Source organism: Vipera ursinii, assembly GCF_947247035.1.
Source record: "Vipera ursinii genome assembly, chromosome: 2".
Classification (NCBI taxonomy): Eukaryota; Metazoa; Chordata; class Lepidosauria; order Squamata; family Viperidae; genus Vipera; species Vipera ursinii.
Genome location: NC_139513.1, coordinates 50,554,404 through 50,571,818, shown reverse-complemented (window position 1 = coordinate 50,571,818; position 17,415 = coordinate 50,554,404). Strand labels below are relative to the sequence as shown.

The window sequence follows — 17,415 nt, the reverse complement described above, 5'->3', positions numbered from 1 at the left end:
TTCTAGGATGGTCGCGTACCACCTGCCATTCCACTGGTTGAAAAGCCCTGCTATATATCATTTCAGGCAAGTGACTTACATGAAAGTAAATATCTTTTTAATGAGATTTGTGATGAAGCCCCTACAACTTCTGAAGGCAAGCTGTTGCACTGGTTAATTGTTCTCACAGTTAGGAAGAGTCTCCTTAATTCCAGGTTGCTTCTCTCCTTGATTAGTTTCCATCCATTGTTTCTTGTCCTGCCCTTTGGTGCTTTGGAAAATAAGTTGACTCCCTCTTCTTTGTGGCAGCCCCTCAAATACTAGAGAGACAAGCAAACTAGAGAAGGGACACTATGTGGTGTTTACTTCTCAAAAAATCCCATCTAAACATGGAAGGCAAATCACTTATCCCTAAAACTTTCAACCAAAGTAGAACTGGGAACATCATCTACAGCATAGGTGTTAAACTTGCCATATCATGTGACGTGTTGTGACGTATCACGACATGTTTTGCATTGCCGGAGCCAGGGTGGGCACGGTCTCCATATGATGCAACTGGCCCACAGGCTGGCAGTTTGAGATCCCTGATCTCAAAGGTAATCCTTGTGTTACAAGCATTCATTTAGCGACCATTCGAAATTACAACAGCTCTGAAAAAAGTGACTTATGACTGTTTTTCACATTTATGACTCTTGCAGCATCTCCATGGTCACAGGGTCAAAATTCAGACACTTGGCAACTGACTCAGATTTATGAGGGTTGCAGTGTCCCAGGGTCATGCAATCACCTTTTGTGACCCTCTGACAAGCAAAGTTAACAGGGAAGCCAGATTCACTTGATCACCGTGTTACTAACTTAACAACTGCAGTGATTCACCTAACAACTGTGGCAAGAAAGGTCGTAAAATAAGTCAAAACTCACTTAACAACAATCTTGCTTAGCAATGGAAATTTTAGGCTTAATTGTGGTCATAAAACGAGGAATACCTGCCTCATATTACCAACCCCCACACCCTCCCCATTAATCAGTTTGCTCAATTACTAATCTTCCCATGGTGGCAACCTTCAGGTCTATGAATCTGGTCCACAGCTTTATTCCCAGTCTGCAGGCACTAGTCAACAACTCTGTACATTACTATTTGTAAAGAAAGAAAAACTGAAATATTCTGAACTTAAATTTTACTCTTAGTGACTGCTTGCTATTTTCCTATTTATCTTTTTTTACTTCCCAGTTTAGCTTACTGCTCAGAGTTCTAAAGTACTTTCTTTGAAATGGTGCCAGATAAAAGCTATACAAAACCAGAAGTTTCTTAACAGTCCATTGTGTCTAACTTCCAACACCTGGCAGTTGTGTACAAGCAGAACCAAATCACAGTGTTCCTCAGTGTCTGCCACTGAAAAATTTGTGTCAAGTGCTAAGCTTGTAAGCTGCCCTGAGTCTTCGGAGAAGGGCGGGATATAAATGGAATTAAAATAAAATAAATAAATAAAAACTACTTTTAGACTTTTTTTCTAGAAATCTGGAAACAGTTAATCCAGTGTTAATATACCAAATCTCTGATAAGTAATATCTGTCAGAAGGGAAATTAAAGTTAGAACAGAAAAATTCCAGCAAGTACTCTCTTCTTTCAATGAAAAGAGACTTTATATACACATGCACACATTGGTTTATTTTATTGGGAGATATATTTTTTTTAGTGCAAAGAGGAGGAAGAGTCTCTCTTTTGTGGAGGCAGGCAGTCTACACTGCTGATTGTTTTGATGTTAGATTTCTTCTCAATGTGGGAAATTACTTAAGACCACCAGCACACACTACTTTGCTCTTCTTTGCAAGGTCCACCATTTCAGAGGCATTCGCTTCCTCTACAATCCTGTGGTTCTGCATTGATCTGCAAATGTGCTCATTTAATTTTATTTACAGTCCCAGAGCAATAAAGGTGTCCTCATTTGTGGGTCAAGGATTTTGTCAATGGGACAATGATTTTTTTTTAAAAAAATCATCTATTGACCCAACCTTGTTCTCTCCTAATATTAGTTTCCATAGTGTGGGGAAAAATGGGTGGGGGCAGGGCATGTCTGATGAATGGGAATTGTGCCTAAGCTGAAAGAGAGAAAAGAAAAATCAGAAATAAGACTGAGGTGGGAGTTTTCCTCAACAAGAAACAACTTAGCTTCCAATGTTTCTTTTGAAGTAGGAACAATAATGTTCTTTAATGAAAAGAAGGACTAGGGGTGACATGATGGCAGTGTTCCAATATCTTAGGGGTTGCCACAAAGAAGGAGTCAAGCTAGTCTCCAAAGCACCCGAAGGCAGGACAAGAAGCAACAGATGGAACTAACCAAAGAGAGAAGCAACCTAGAACTAAGAAGAAATTTCCTGACAGTTAAAACAATTAATCAGTGGAACAACCTGCCTCCAGAAGTTGTGGATGCTCCAACACTGGAAGTTTTTTTAAGAAGGGACTGGACAGCCATTTGTCTGAAATGGTACGGGGCTTCCTGCTTGAGCAGGGGGCTGGACTAGAAGACCTCCAAGGTTCTATTCTATTCTATTCTATTCTATTCTATTCTATTCTATTCTATTCTATTCTATTCTATTCTATTCTATTCTATTCTACTCTACTCATTTTATAGGAGGTGAATTCAAGGCAGTGAACATGTATAGTACCCCTTCCCAAGCAGGCATGTCCACAGATAATGTCAAAATGGTGGGTATTATTGGATGATCAGAATGTGGTTACTGATGCATCCCACACACGGAAGGCTTTAGATGCAATTTGCTAATAAAATAAGGAAGTGTTGCTGAATTCTTAAGATAATGATGGCTTTGTCGTACAACTAAGAAATACAAAGCTGCATAATATTTTAGAAAAACAACACACTTGTTACCCATTGCACAACTAAAGGATTATTGAATGAAAGATGTGGATTGAAAGAGAAGTAAAATGGAGAAGAACATAGTAAACAAAGCAGCATCGGAACTTGTCATCATAAAAGACCTCTCATTTTAATAATTAGAAAAAATGTCTATTAATCTGGACCCACATGTGAGGCAGATCAATGTTAGTTAAAGGGCATATCTTCCTTTCTCACATCATAAATTGGTAATTTATAGTAGTCATTCATTGTAGCAACCAGCAACATGTCACTTGATGACTGCTTGACATTGTGTCACCTGGTAGCAAACTTCCTAGGTTGATCCATTTGTGAATTGAGCTTTCATGCTATATCCCAAGAAATTTACTTTCTTTTATTTTCTTATAGAGATGTTAGGTAGAAAAAAATGCTGGATTCCAGTGTGCTGATGGCTGCACATCAATAGGACACTGATCCATTTGTAACAGCTGTCTCATACAGTGGTTAGTAAAGTCCTCCAAGTGATAGATACAAGATAGCTGACAACTCCACCAGAGGGAATAAAGTAAAAAAAACAAAAACCTGACAATTTAGATCAGTGGTTTTCAAACTTGTCAATTTTAAGATGTGTGGACTTCAGCTCTCAGAATTTTCCAGCCCAACTGAAAAATTCTGGGATTTAAAAGTCCACAAAGCTTAATGTTGCCAAGTTTGAAAAACAGTGGCTTAGAAAGACAGCAGGCATTAACTTTAGCACTGGAATATCTATTTGGTAACAGCTCCATCTTGTGATAGAGTCAATTGCTTGAGTTCAATTGCTATGAGAAGAAAGTCACAAATAGCACCCATGCAGGCACTCACACACCATATCAAATTATTCTGTAATTTGCTAAGCAGAAACCACCATAGCAGCATTTTCCTAGACTAAAGTAGCAACAGAAGTTGAAGTTGCAATAATAATTCCTCTAAACTGCATGGCATTTTCTAAGCAGAAACTTTCAAGGAGCTTCGGAAATTATTCAAAATAGGAATAGATCTCATAACAGGTAAATTAGTGCATAGAAATTATAGAAGTTGCAAAAGACAATGAAACATGTATTATTACTGAATTCTTTTTTCCATCTTGTTCATTTATCTAAGAAATTTAAAAGTACATGCTTTAAGGAATCTGAATACATCATTACCATGATAACTGACTAGGTAAAAAACAAACAAATAGACTGGGCTGGATCTATATGCTTACACGTATGCGATATATATATATCTCCCCTTCATGGATTACTGCCTTGTCATGGCGAAGGGGCTTGCATAATTCAATGAAGCTATGAGCTATGCCGTGCAGGGCCACCCAAGAGAGAAAGGTCATAGCAGAGAGTTCTGACAAAACTCCAGTGATCCACTGGAGAAGGAAATGGCAACCCACTCCAGTATCTTTGCCATGAAAACCCTATGGACAGTACCAAAAGGCAAAATGATATGACGCTGGAAGATGAGCCCCTCAGGTCGGAAGGCGTCCAATATGCTACTGGGGAAGAGCAGAGGGCTAGTACTAGTAGCACCAGAAAGAATGAAGCGATTGGGCCAAAGCCGAAAGGACGCTCAGCTGTGGATGTATCTGGTGGTGAAAGGAAAGTCCGATGCTGTAAAGATTTTTTCTCCATAGGAACCTGGAATGTAATATCCATGAATCAAGGAAAGCTGGACGTGGTCAAACAAGAGATGACAAGACTGAACATCGACATCTTAGGTATCAGCAAACTAAAATGGACAGGAATGGGTGAATTTAATTCAGATGACCATCAGGTATACTACTGTGGGCAAGAATCCCTCAGAAGAAATGGAGTAGCCTTCATAGTCAATAAAAGAGTAGGAAAAGCAATACTGGGATACAATCCTCAAAATGGCAGAATGATCTCAGTTCGAATCCAAGGCATACCATTCAATATCACAGTAGTCCAAGTCTATGCCCCAACCACCGGTGCTGAAGAGGATGAAATTGACCAGTTCTATGAAGCCCTATAGCACCTTATAGAACTAACACCCCAAAATGATGTCCTTATCATCATGGGGGATTGGGATGCTAAAGTAGGAAGCCAAAAGATAACCAGAGTAACAGGCAAGTTTGGCCTTGGAGTACAAAATGAAGAAGGGCAGAGGCTGATAGAATTTTGTCAAGAGAATAAGATGGTCATAGCAAACACTCTTTTCCATCAACCCAAGAGACTGCTCTACACATGGACATCACCAGACGGTCAACACAGAAATCAGATTGACTATATGCTCTGCAGCCAAAGATGGAGAATCTCTATACAGTCAGTAAAAACAAGACCAGGAGCTGACTGTGGCTCAGACCATGAGCTTCTCATTGCAAAGTTTAGGCTTAAACTGAAGAAAGTAGGAAAAAGCTCTAGGCCACTCAGGTATGAATTAAATCATATCCTTGTTGAATATACAGTAGAGGTGACAAATATATTTATTTATTTATTTATTTAATTAGTCTTCTATAGCGCCCTATTCCCAAAGGACTCAGGGCGGTTTACAGGGCAATATTTAAAAGACAATATAAAATTAAGATAAAAATAGATTTAAGGAATTAGATCTGATAGACAGAGTGCCTGAAGAACTATAGACAGAGGTTCGCAACATTGTACAACAGGTAGCAACCAAAACCATCCCAAAGAAAAAGAAATGCAAGAAAGCAAAATGGCTGTCTGAGGAAGCTTTGCAAATAGCTGAGGAAAGGAGGGAAGTGAAAGGCAATGGAGAAAAAGAAAGATACGCCCAATTGAATGCAGAATTCCAGAGAGAATGCCATCTGGTGGCCCCCAGGGGGAGGTCCTTCTCTGTGGGTGCGCTGGATTTGTGGAACCATTTACTGGTTGAGCTCCGGACGGCGCCTGACCTTTGCTCCTTCCGACGGGATCTTAAGACCTACTTGTTTGAACAAGCCGGCCTGGCCTGATGGGTTTTGGGTTTTATTATTGCTTTTAATGTATTTTAACTTATTGTTTTAAGGGATTGGGCACTTGTTTAATCTTGTCTTAATTTTTGTATTCTTGTATTAGTATTTATTGCCCTGTTCACCGCCCTGAGTCCTTTGGGAGAAGGGCGGTATACAAATAAAATTATTATTATTATTATAATAATAACAACAACAACAGCAACAATTATTATTATTATTATTATTATTATTATTATTATTATTATTATTATTATTATTATTATTATTATTATTACCTGCCTGTGGCACCCTCTGCTCCCCCATGGCATCCATACACCCACCCATGCTATGTAATGCCTACCTATGGTACCCCTCTATCCTCCACAGTACCTGCCCTCAATGACAATGTTGATTGTTTTGTGTGTCTTCTGTAGTTGTTACTTTTTTATAATAACAAAGGTGTTGTCCACATACCAGATCCCTACTTTTGATTCAAATGTATGAGACAGCTACACTTTTTAGACATTGCATCACAACCTCTGCTATAAGTCCTGACAGTCGTGATCCCATGGGTGTTCCTCTGATTTGTTGGTATAAATGTCCCTCAAACTAAAAGTAATGAGTGAGGCAGAAATCTCTTCTACTGAGGCCCCACTCTATGGCTTTACCATGCACACTACATAGTCCTCCAAGTTTTGTTCTCTAAAACCATCACATCAGAGATACATGGTCTTTAAAATACATTTTAACATGACACTGAAGGAATCTGGCATGATGTTAACAGCTACAGGTACTGCATTCTGCTCTCAGGAGATGCCCTAGTAGAAGTCTTACAACAGGACAGGTAGACAATGCTTCCCTTCCATTAATGATCTTGAGATACAATTGGTTTCAACCACATAAACCAATTTTATTAGAAATCATTGACAGCTTATTCAATGGAAATTCATTTCATCCCCCTTTGAAAGTCAAGTCCAGTGTGCAAGTTGAGTTTGATTCTTGGTGATTTCATGGATGCATCCATTAGTCTTCTTCAAAGCAAAACAAAAAATGGTTAGCCACTACCTTCTTCCAAGATGAGTTTTTCCCCCCCAGTTTCTCATTTAGCCCATGATTTTCAGGAGGTACAAACCAGGTCTGAGTCCTTCATAGCTTCCCAGTCTTCACAAAGCCAACAGGGTGATGCTAAATGTGGTGATAAATTTGCCAATAAACCTGTAAACCCTTTGGAAAAATGCTTCCTTTTGTGTATCCCTTATTATTTAGTGTTATAGAAGAATCTAGTGCTATAGGTCAGCCAGTTCTTCCTCCTACTTCTCCCATATGCTACAAAATGTTGTACATCCCTATGCTGTATTCGTTCTCTCAGTATTTCAACTTTGCCTTGTAAGATAATTACTTCCAGCAACAATATTTGGTTCATCCTCTTTTCCCCCATTTTCAACTATTCTACAGTATTATTTTCAGTATAGTAGCGACCAGAATTGTATGTTGTGGTCAGGCTGCAATTAAAACGCAGATCTGTATCAATCCCCCAGCTTATCATCTTTTTCAGAACAGCTGTACATTGAGTGCATATTTTCAATTATCTTTCTTTCACCAATCCAAGAGTCCTCTATAGCTCCTGCCAGCTCAGATTCCATCAGTGTATTTATGAAGCATCCCACACTGCATTTGTTTCCAGTGAATTGCAGCTTGACATTTTTATGCTCTTAGCCCCAGTTTGGAAAGGTACTTTTGTAAGAATATCCTTAAAATATCTTACTGTTATAAAGATCAATGGGAAGAGTAGAGAGAGAAAGTGTGCAGTATATTATACTTTGATCATGTCTTTTATAACTGCCCCATGTTTCAAATTATAGAGGGACATCTACAGCAGAAATAGATCCTTTACTGTACGCCATATTTATTTATATGTTCTGTTACTCAGCACAAGTCAGCAGAAGACAGCTGTGCTACACCTGTTTTAATTTTATTTATCAAATTTAAACATCCCCTATCTCCCTCATGGAGGGATTCTTTCATTGCCTAGCAAATAGCAATAGTATTTAGACTTATATACCGCTTCACAGTGCTTTACAACCCTCTCTAAGCAGTTTACAGTCAGTATATATATATATTTTTCACTTTATTCATGCAAGTTTTATTTTTGGGTGCAAAACAAGGGTTGGGATCAATCAAATCTGACAGATTTAATTCTAACATCGCCAACAATACAGTAGAGAAGTATTCCACTGTATCCACTTCCATCCTATTTGGGAACTTCAGTTCCTCGCCCTTGGGCATTTTCACAGTGATTTCTTTGGCATCAAAGGAGACAAAGAGCTTGAAATCTTCCCCCTTTTGGAAAGGGAACGCATCCTCCCTGACCTCCATACCCCATTCTCCACATGTTTTGGAATTGCAAATAATGGTCCTAACATCCCCATAACTCTCAAAGCGAGGGTTGAAGTGGAGGACCAGCTCAGACTCATTCTGGCCCAAGTTGATGGCAAAACTTTCAGCATCTATTTCTATCGTGGCTTTCATTTTGATGCAATTGCCAGACCTGATTTTCATGTTAGAAACCAGTTGCACTGCCATCGTTTTGTCGATTTCTTAGAGAAGTCGCAGCATGCTCCACAAATCAAACCAACACCCTTGATTGTCCAGTTTACAGTCAGTATATTGCCCCCAACAATCTGGGTCCTCATTTTACTGACTTTGGAAAGATGGAAGTCTGGATCAACCTTGATGCAGGCAGCTGGCAATCAGCAGAAGTAGCCTGCAGTACTGCATTCTACACACTGCGCCACGGCTCATGCACTTACTGCAAAAATTGTTCTGCTGAATAGTATGTAAGTACTGTTATGTAAGGGGCTTTTTAAGGGAATATCACGTGGGTTTCTGGAGCAGCTAACGGCTCTCCAGCAACCCAGACTACAAGTCTCCTGTGCTGCAATTGGCTATCTCCAGGTGGCAATGGTTGATTCAAACCTATTGGCTGCCACCTAGGGGCTAGACTATATATTGCAGCCATTTAGTTGCAGCCATTTCCCCAGTACAGTTTCTGCATGAATAAAAGTATGAATTACCCTGTACTCTGCTCTGTGTCTTCATTCCTGTGCCAAAGAACCCGCTATTTAACAGTGGTGACGAAGGTGGGATCCTGCTTCACTGAATAAGAGCTGAAGTCTATGAAGGAAAGGCAGCACTGACCTCATTCCCTGAGCCTGAAGCAGGATCTGGAAGAACACAGGAACCAGCAAGAAAGAATGCCAAAGGTTGGTAAACTGCAAGAATTCGATGTGAAACACCTGGAGGAATGGCCATCATATTTATTGCAAGTAGAAAACTACCTCAGAGCCAATCAGATCGCAGAAGAAGGACTGAAGGACGCAACGCTACTCTGCATGTGTGGCCCAGAAACCTTTGATTTAACTGAGAACCTTTTCGCGCCGACACCAATCGAAGCGGTCTTCTACGCAGATCTCAGAAAGAAGCTAACCAGGCACTTCCAGCCCAAGATGTCTGAAATGGCTTGGCGGTTCAAGTTCGACCAAAGAGTGCAGCTTCCCGGGTAGTCAGCTTTGGAGTTCATAGCAGGCCTAAGGCAGGCCGCACGGCTATGCAAATTTTCAAATTTCGAAGAGTGTCTACAAGATCGGCTTGTCTGCAGCCTATGGGACAGAACTCTTCAGCAAAGACTATTTGCTAGACCAAACCTAACATTTTCTAAAGCACAAGATGAGGTGATGGCTGATGAAGCTGCCAGGGGCACAGTTCAGACAGTACAGCCCACCAAATCGACAACGTTAAAAGAAATGGTCCACCATGAGGATGCCAAATGCACCGAAGAAGTTTCTGAGGAAGAACTTGAAATCAACTGACTCCAAAAGCAACCCAACGCACAACACCGCAACAGCCAGCAGCGAGAGGAGAGTTACTAGGCAGTTCTCTTACCAAGATGTAAGGGGTGCGGTGGCAAACATTTTCGTGCCATTGCAGATTTCGTTCAGCCACATGTAGAGCTTGCAGAAGGACAGGCCACGTCACGGTGGTTTGCAGAACCCACCAGAGAGACCGGCCACCCAAACACTAGTCGGAAGAACCGACTAGGAGAGGTACTGGGGCACAGCGTCCAGTTAGTGTGGGATTTTTCAGAAGCCATAGAAGCGTATACCGCACCGGGGCTCGATGCCCCCTCAAACCCAAACTTAAGCTCATGGTAGAGCTACAAGGAGTTCCATGTAAGATGGAATTGGACTCTGGCTCTGCAGTCTCAATCATTTCTCAAGACACTTTTAACTTCATATGTAGGCGCAGTAACAATTGGGCCAAACTAAGACCCTCAGTTATAATCCTAACAGATTTTCAAAATGCTCATGTTAAAGTTAAGGGAGAAGCCACCTTGTTGGTAAACTTTAAAGGGTTTTTGGGGCACCTGGATGTAATAGTAGTAGGGGGCCAGAGAACGAGTCTTATTGGACTTGATTGGTTTGATGCCTTAGGTATTCAGATTACTAGCATAAACCGGACACAAACTGCAGACCTCGCGTCAGTGTGCGAGGAATACGCAGATGTTTTTGATTCAACACTTGGAACATACACAGGGCCGCCTATCTCCTTTAAGCTAGATCCCAATGTAGTTCCAATCAGGGTTAATCCTCGTAGGGTTCCCTTTGCCTTAAAACATAAAATTGATTCCGAAATTGATAAGCTTGTAGAACAGGGCGTGTTGCAGCCTGTTGATGGTGAGGAGTGGGAAACTCCTATAGTCACCCCACTTAAAGCCAACGGGGAAATTCGTATTTGTGCTGATTATAAATGCACTCTAAATAAAGCCCCCAAACAACACACTTACCCAGTCCCAGTGGTCAACCATATTTTAGCCTCCTTGCAAGGGGGTACTATTTTTGCTAAACTTGATTTAGTACAGGCCTATCAGCAATTGCTGATTGATGAGGCCACAGCTGTGGCTCAGATGATCATGACTCACAGGGGGGCTTTCAAAGTTAAACGCTTACAGTTTGGAGTCAGTGTTGCACCGGTATTTTTCAGGGGATCATGGAGCATTCACTCAAGGGTATTCAGGGCGTCTGCCCTTATTTTGATGATGTTCTTATTGCACGGGAATCCCCAGAAGTGTTGGCCAGTAGGCTCAGGGCTGTCTTGCAGAGGCTTCACGAAGCAGGCCTCAAATTAAAAAAGAACAAGTGTAGTATTGGGGTTTCTTCAACAGAATTCCTGGGTTTCCGAATTGATCCTAACGGCATTCACCCTGCTGATTCTAAAGTGAAGGCCATTAAAATGGCTCCTAGGCCCAAATCAAAAAGAGAGCTACAAGCATTCTTGGGTCTCCTAAACTTTTATCACACATTTCTACCTCATAAGGCTGCAATAGCAGAGCCGTTCCATAGGCTTCTTGATAAGAAAACTCCATGGAAATGGACTAACTTACATGAAAAAAGTTTCCAGGAATTAAAAGCACTATTGTCAGAAAAGTCCACTGTAACTCACTACAAGAGTCTAAACCTGTATGTCTTGCATGTGATGCATCTCCCTATGGGTTGGGGGCAGTTTTAAGTCACATAGAAAAAATGGGAAACAGGTTCCTATAGCATTTTACTCAAGGACATTGTCTTCTGCAGAGCGCAACTATGCTCAGATTGACAAAGAGGCCCTAGCCATCGTTGCTGTAATAAAAAAATCCATGACTATTTATATGGCAGGGATTTCACGGTCTACACTGACCACAAACCTCTTTTGGGACTTTTCACAATGGACAAACAAACCTCCCACATACTATCTCCAAGAATGTTGAGATGGTCTATTTTCCTATCTGCATACAATTTTAAATTAATTCACAAACTGGGCAAGGAAATGGGCCATGCTGGTGGCCTCAGCAGACTACCACTTCCACTAATGGATCCAGCTCCAGCTCCTGCTGCTAGAATATTGTCCATACACGACATACCTGAGTTTTCCCTCCATGCAGGGGACATTGCTGCTGAAACTGCCATAGATAAAATACTTAGTAGAGTGTTGTCATGGGTATACACGGGCTGGTTGGAAAAAAAGTCCAGGCTCAGAATTTCAAAGCTATTTTGTCAGGAGGCATGAGTTATCTGCCCATAAAGGGTGCATTTTATGGGGAAACAGAGTCATAATTCCCACTTCCCTAAGAGACATGGTTTTACAATCATTACATGAAGGCCATCCAGGCATTGTCAGAATGAAAGCTTTAGCTAGAAGCTACCTCTGGTGGCCTGGCCTTGATAAGGACATTGAGGCTCAAGTCCATGGTTGTTATACATGCCAGCAATCTAGGCCTGAAATGCCACAGGCTCCAGTTCACAGATGGGAGGAAACGCACACACCCTGGTCTAGGGTTCACATAGACTACGCTGGACAGCTCTTCCTTGTAGTAGTGGATAGCCACTCCAAATGGCTGGAAGTAATTCCAGTTCTTAATATGACTACTGCTAGGACCATCCAGATGCTGAGAAAACTCTTTGCCACACATGGGTTGCCAGATGTCTTAGTTTCAGACAATGGGGCTCAATTTACTGCTGCTGAATTTAAGGCTTTCCTTAGAGCTAATCTCATCAGACATGCAACATCTGCGCCTTTTCATCCATCTTCTAATGGTCAAGCTGAACGCATGGTGAGGACAATGAAGGAAGCACTCAAGCGCATTGTCACAGGTGACTGGCATCACAGATTGGCAGATTTTTTACTCTGCCAGCATTCTACGCCCTGCACTGCTACAGGCAAAAGTCCTGCAGAACTACGTTGGGGGAGGCGCTTGATCACTAAACTGGACAGGTTGCATCCAGATAGAGTGGCAGCAGTAGCCTCTTGACCAAAACCCCCGAAGGGGCTGCACATGGGCAATTAGGTTTGGGCCAGGAACTATGGTCATGGGAATCTGTGGGTTCCTGGTCAAATTACCAAGGCATCCGGACCCCTATCTTATGAAGTTGGGTTGGAGGGAGGGCAAGTTGTCAGACGACACATTGATCAGCTCAGGAAACAGTTTCCAGAATGGCCACTAAGCGAGGACTGCATCATAAGTACCTCCCAAGGTCCTCAAACTTGCAGCCAAGCCAGCCCTCACATGGACTACCAAGACTTTTCCTTCATAACTGAGGTGAAACCAGAGGGAGAACTGGGGAGCTCTGGAGTGCAACATGGACCCCCTGAAGGAGCAAGCCAACTGAACTTCAGCAACTGCTGTGCCTACTCTGCCGAAGAGTCTGACTCTGGGGTGGGCCAACCTGGAGAGGCCAGCCAGAGTGCATCGAATCCCCTTGACTCAGGAGCACAAAGGGACACAAGTCTACCCAGCCCACTGGGTAAGCTGGTAGACCACAAAGTGATGGGAACTCCGAGACGTTCCTCTAGGGCACACAAGCCTCCTTCATATCTTGCAGATTATGTTGTAAAATAAAGAGCTATATATTGTTGTAAATCTTGTTGCCACTAAACTACAGAAACTAGTGCTATGATGTAACTGTTTAAAAGTACCATTTTGGTAGCCTATTCATTCAGACGTTGTTTAATAACATTGTAGTCCACATTGTCTTGTTTATTATTATTATTATCACTTTTACTTTAATGTTTATTATTATTATCACTTTTACTTTATTTATTTATTTGTTTATTTGTTTGTTTGTTTGTTTGTTTAATTTGTATACCGCCCTTCTCCCGAAGGACTTTAATGTGTTGGATATTGAGTCTTGACAATTGTTGAGACAAATTGGTGTTATTATGATCTGATCTAAGAGGGGAGGGGTGTTATGTACTGGGCTTTTTAAGGGAATACCACGTGGGTTGCTGGAGCAGCTAATGGCTCTCCAGCAACCCAGACTCCAAGTCTCCTGTGCTGCAATTGGCTATCTCCAGGAGGCAATGGTTGATTCAAACCTATTGGCTGCTGCCTAGGGGCTAGACTATATATTGCGGTTAGTTGCAGCCATTTCCCCAGTACAGTTTCTGCACAAATAAAACTATGAGTTACCCTGTACTCCATTCCACATCTTCATTCCTGTACCAAAGAACCCGCTATTTAACAAGTACCATATTAAGTAAGTGAGAAAGAGAGATAAAGAGAACTTTACCACCTAAATAGTACATCTAAACAAGCCTCAGATGTAGGAGAATTACAAAAACCCATTTCACACTTTTTGGTGCATATGTATGTGTTAGGCAATTTTGACTTTGGCAACCATCTGTATTAGTCCCTGAAGTTTTCTTGCCAAAATATTTGGAAGTGTTTTGGCATTATTTTGTTCCTCAGGCTGAGAGTTACTTGCCCAAGGTCAGCCAGCTGGCTTTGCAATGGCCAAGACACCAGGTTAGAAACCAGGAGACTGAGTTCTAGTAATATCATAATTCATTTTTCTGTGGATCTGTCCAGATGGTTCTCTGTAGGTAGAATTCTCCTTTTTCCAGCATTAAATAGTCTTGACAGATGTGTTTCCACCAGCTTTCCTATTTAAAAATCTGCCCATTTCTGTCTACTACAGCTAGTCTAATGATTTTGCTGCTATCTACAGATGAATAATAATTTAGCTGCCATTTGATCCCACCATGTCATAAATCTTAAGAGAAAAAAAAAGAGAAATACAAAGTCATTCCATCACTAGTTATAGTATTATTAAGGCTGCAAATAGATGTCTTTGTATACCTCTGTGTTTAATTACATTTTTTCATCCACCTAAAGGCACACCAGAGTTTGCAAACTAGATCTAGAAGATAAAAAAAAGCCTGAATGCCACACAGGATAGGATCTTGATTAACTGGAGTTCAAAGGGCTCCTAAACTGACCCCTTTATCTGATCTCATTCTTTCTGAAAGTCCAGGGTTATACAGAGTTTCCCTAATCAGGCTGGCATGCATGCTGAGATAACAGGCTGATATTGGGAACCAAGCAATGTAGCAGAACAAGCAGAAGATTGGGTTGTGTTTTTTTTAAAAAACAGGTAGGTCCAAAGCCAGCTGAATGACCTTGGGCCAGTCTTTCTGTCTCGGCCCTAGAAAACAGGCAATGGCAAACCACTGCTAAAATCTTGCCAGGAAAGTTGCAAAGACTTGGTCAGTCTCCAAGAGTCTCTAGACCAACTCAAAGGCACCAAAAAAAATAAATCCTGAGATACTTAACCCTGGGGTGAAACCATACAGCCACTATGGCATAGGAAAATCTCCTTTTCAATTTGTTTCAAAAGAACAGGAGGAAGAGAAAGAAGAAATGAAGAATGAAGTAAAAGGTAAAGGTAAAGGAGTCTCTGCAGGTTTTACTCTGCTAGTTGAAGCCAATTTTAGGAGGCGGTGCTCATCTCCGTTTCTTTAAACCATCGAGCCAGCATTGTCCAAAGATGTTTCCATGATCATGTGGCCAGCATGACATTGTGCCACAGCGCAAAATGTACAATGAAACATCGAAGGCTGTTATCTTCCTACTGAAGTGGTGCCTATTTATCTACTTGCATTTACATGCTTTTGAAGTGCTAGGTTAAGCAGGAGCTGAGGCAAGTGACAGGAGCTCATTTCATCATGCAGTGTTACAACTCAAACTGCTGGAGTATAGTCCTTCTCCTGTGTCTTTTAAGCCACTGAGCCACCACGTTTCTAATGAAGAATAAAGAGGACACTTTTTAACATTTGAGGGGAAGAGGATGACTTTCCTGTTTGCTTTTAATTCATTCATTCAGTCAACCTCTACACTGCAGCAAATGACAGACCACAGATTTAACCATAAGAAGGGATGTCATCAAAAAGTTTTTTGCCCTGCTACTTTGTGTATTCTCTCTCTCTCTCTCTCTCTCTCTCTCTCTCTCTCTCTCATTCTCTCTCTCTCAATTATAAATTTGCATGACCTTCTCCCCCACCATTCAGCCTCTTCTTTTCCTTTTTTTATCTCCCATCTCCTCAGATCAGAGAACATTTTAAAAAGATGTAATGCCAAGAAATAGGCTAGAAAATAAAGCATGAATAAAGTGCATTGTTGTAATGTTTTGTCTGATAAATAGATTGGAAAACATTGGAAGACTACAAAGTTATTTTGAACTCAATGCAGTACATGGCTAATACGATTATCTTTACTTTTACTGTGTTATTTACTTTATTATCTTGCATGGGTGTTCAGTTGCAAAATCTGGATGTAGAAGGCTAACAGTTCCCATTCTACAAATCCTCAGACCTTTAGAAAACCCTGTGATTCATGACATGAAGATGTCAGCACATGTTCAACTAACAATCTAATCTACATTTAATCAGCACTGTCATCGTAAATGTGGTGGAAATGGATAGAAATACATTTGAGCATTTCATTCCCTATGCACTCAGGCTTGCCAGCTTTCTTCTCTCTCGATTTATTTATTTATTTTAAATCTGAAAATGCAAAGTCTGACTAGGTTTGTTACTGAATGTTGCATGTAACTAATTACAATGAGAAATGTACAACTTGCATAGGCAGAATCTGCATCACAAAACTATGTGGCTGAAAGGCTGAAAGGAGAGTGACTGGACATTTTTAAAATGATAGAGATAAACACACACACACACACACACACACACACACACACACCTGCTATGTGAATATATGCAATGGTTAAACTGTTGGAATACGATAGATCCAGGTTCAAATTCATCTTTAGCCATGGAAGATCGCTGAATGGTTTTGGGAGAGCCATTTTCCTTAGCCTTCCATTTCCCAACCTCCCTTTCAGGGTTAATGAGATGGCGGCAAAAATGGAGATTCCATGAAAGTCTCCTTAAGCTCCCAAAGAAAATAGCAATAGCACTTAGACTTATATACCACTTCACAGTGCTTTACAGCCCTCTCTAAGCAGTTACAGAGTCAGCATATTGCCCCCAACAATCTGGGTCCTCATTTTACCCACCTCAGAAGGATAGAAGGCTGAGTCAACCTTGAACCGTAGAGGATCAAACTGCTGGCAGTTGGCAGAATTAGCCTACAATACTGCATTCTAACCATTGCACTACCACAGTTGGGATATTGTATATATCTAGTGGCAATAGATCTTAGACTGATACATCACTCCACAGTGCTTTACAGCACTTTCTGAATGGCTTACATTACAATGTCAGACCCTAACAATCGGGCTCCTCATTTTACTGGCCTCTGAAGGATGGGAGGATTAGTCAACCATGAGCCCTGTTAGAATCGAATTCCTGGCTGCAGGCAGAGTCAGCCTGTAGTACTGCATTCTAACCACTGCACCACCAGGGTTCTTATAATGTAATCATTCAAGCAATAGAGCTTTGTAATATGGAAAAGAATAATCCCATATTTTTAACGCACAAAGAGTGTACGTTAAATAGTCAGGAAAATGATTGAAGTCTGGGAAATGGGCGCCTTGTTAGTTAACAGGAGTGCTGAATTACCACCAGTTTATCAAATGCTTAGGAGCCAAGGGCTTGGCAGCACAAGGAAACGACAGCCAATCACCAGCCATCAACACACTAATCAGCCAATAGGAAGGCAACACATAAACACGACTCACAGATCAGCCCAAAGCACATATTTCAGTAGAGAGAAATTCTCTGAAGGTGGGCTCCACCCTGGGCCCGAAAGCTCGGAAGAGTAAATCTCTGGTCCCAAGTTTGATCTTACAATGAGTGTCATCATTTTTT

General features: G+C 41.2%; 1 protein-coding gene across 1 annotated transcript in view; it reads right to left on the bottom strand.

Annotated features, from left to right (window-relative positions):
* The window catches only part of GRIP2 (glutamate receptor interacting protein 2), a gene marked incomplete at its 5' end in the record, with an annotated part of 556,895 nt that overhangs the window by 164,326 nt on the left and 375,154 nt on the right, over positions 1 to 17,415 (bottom strand). The window lies entirely within an intron of this gene.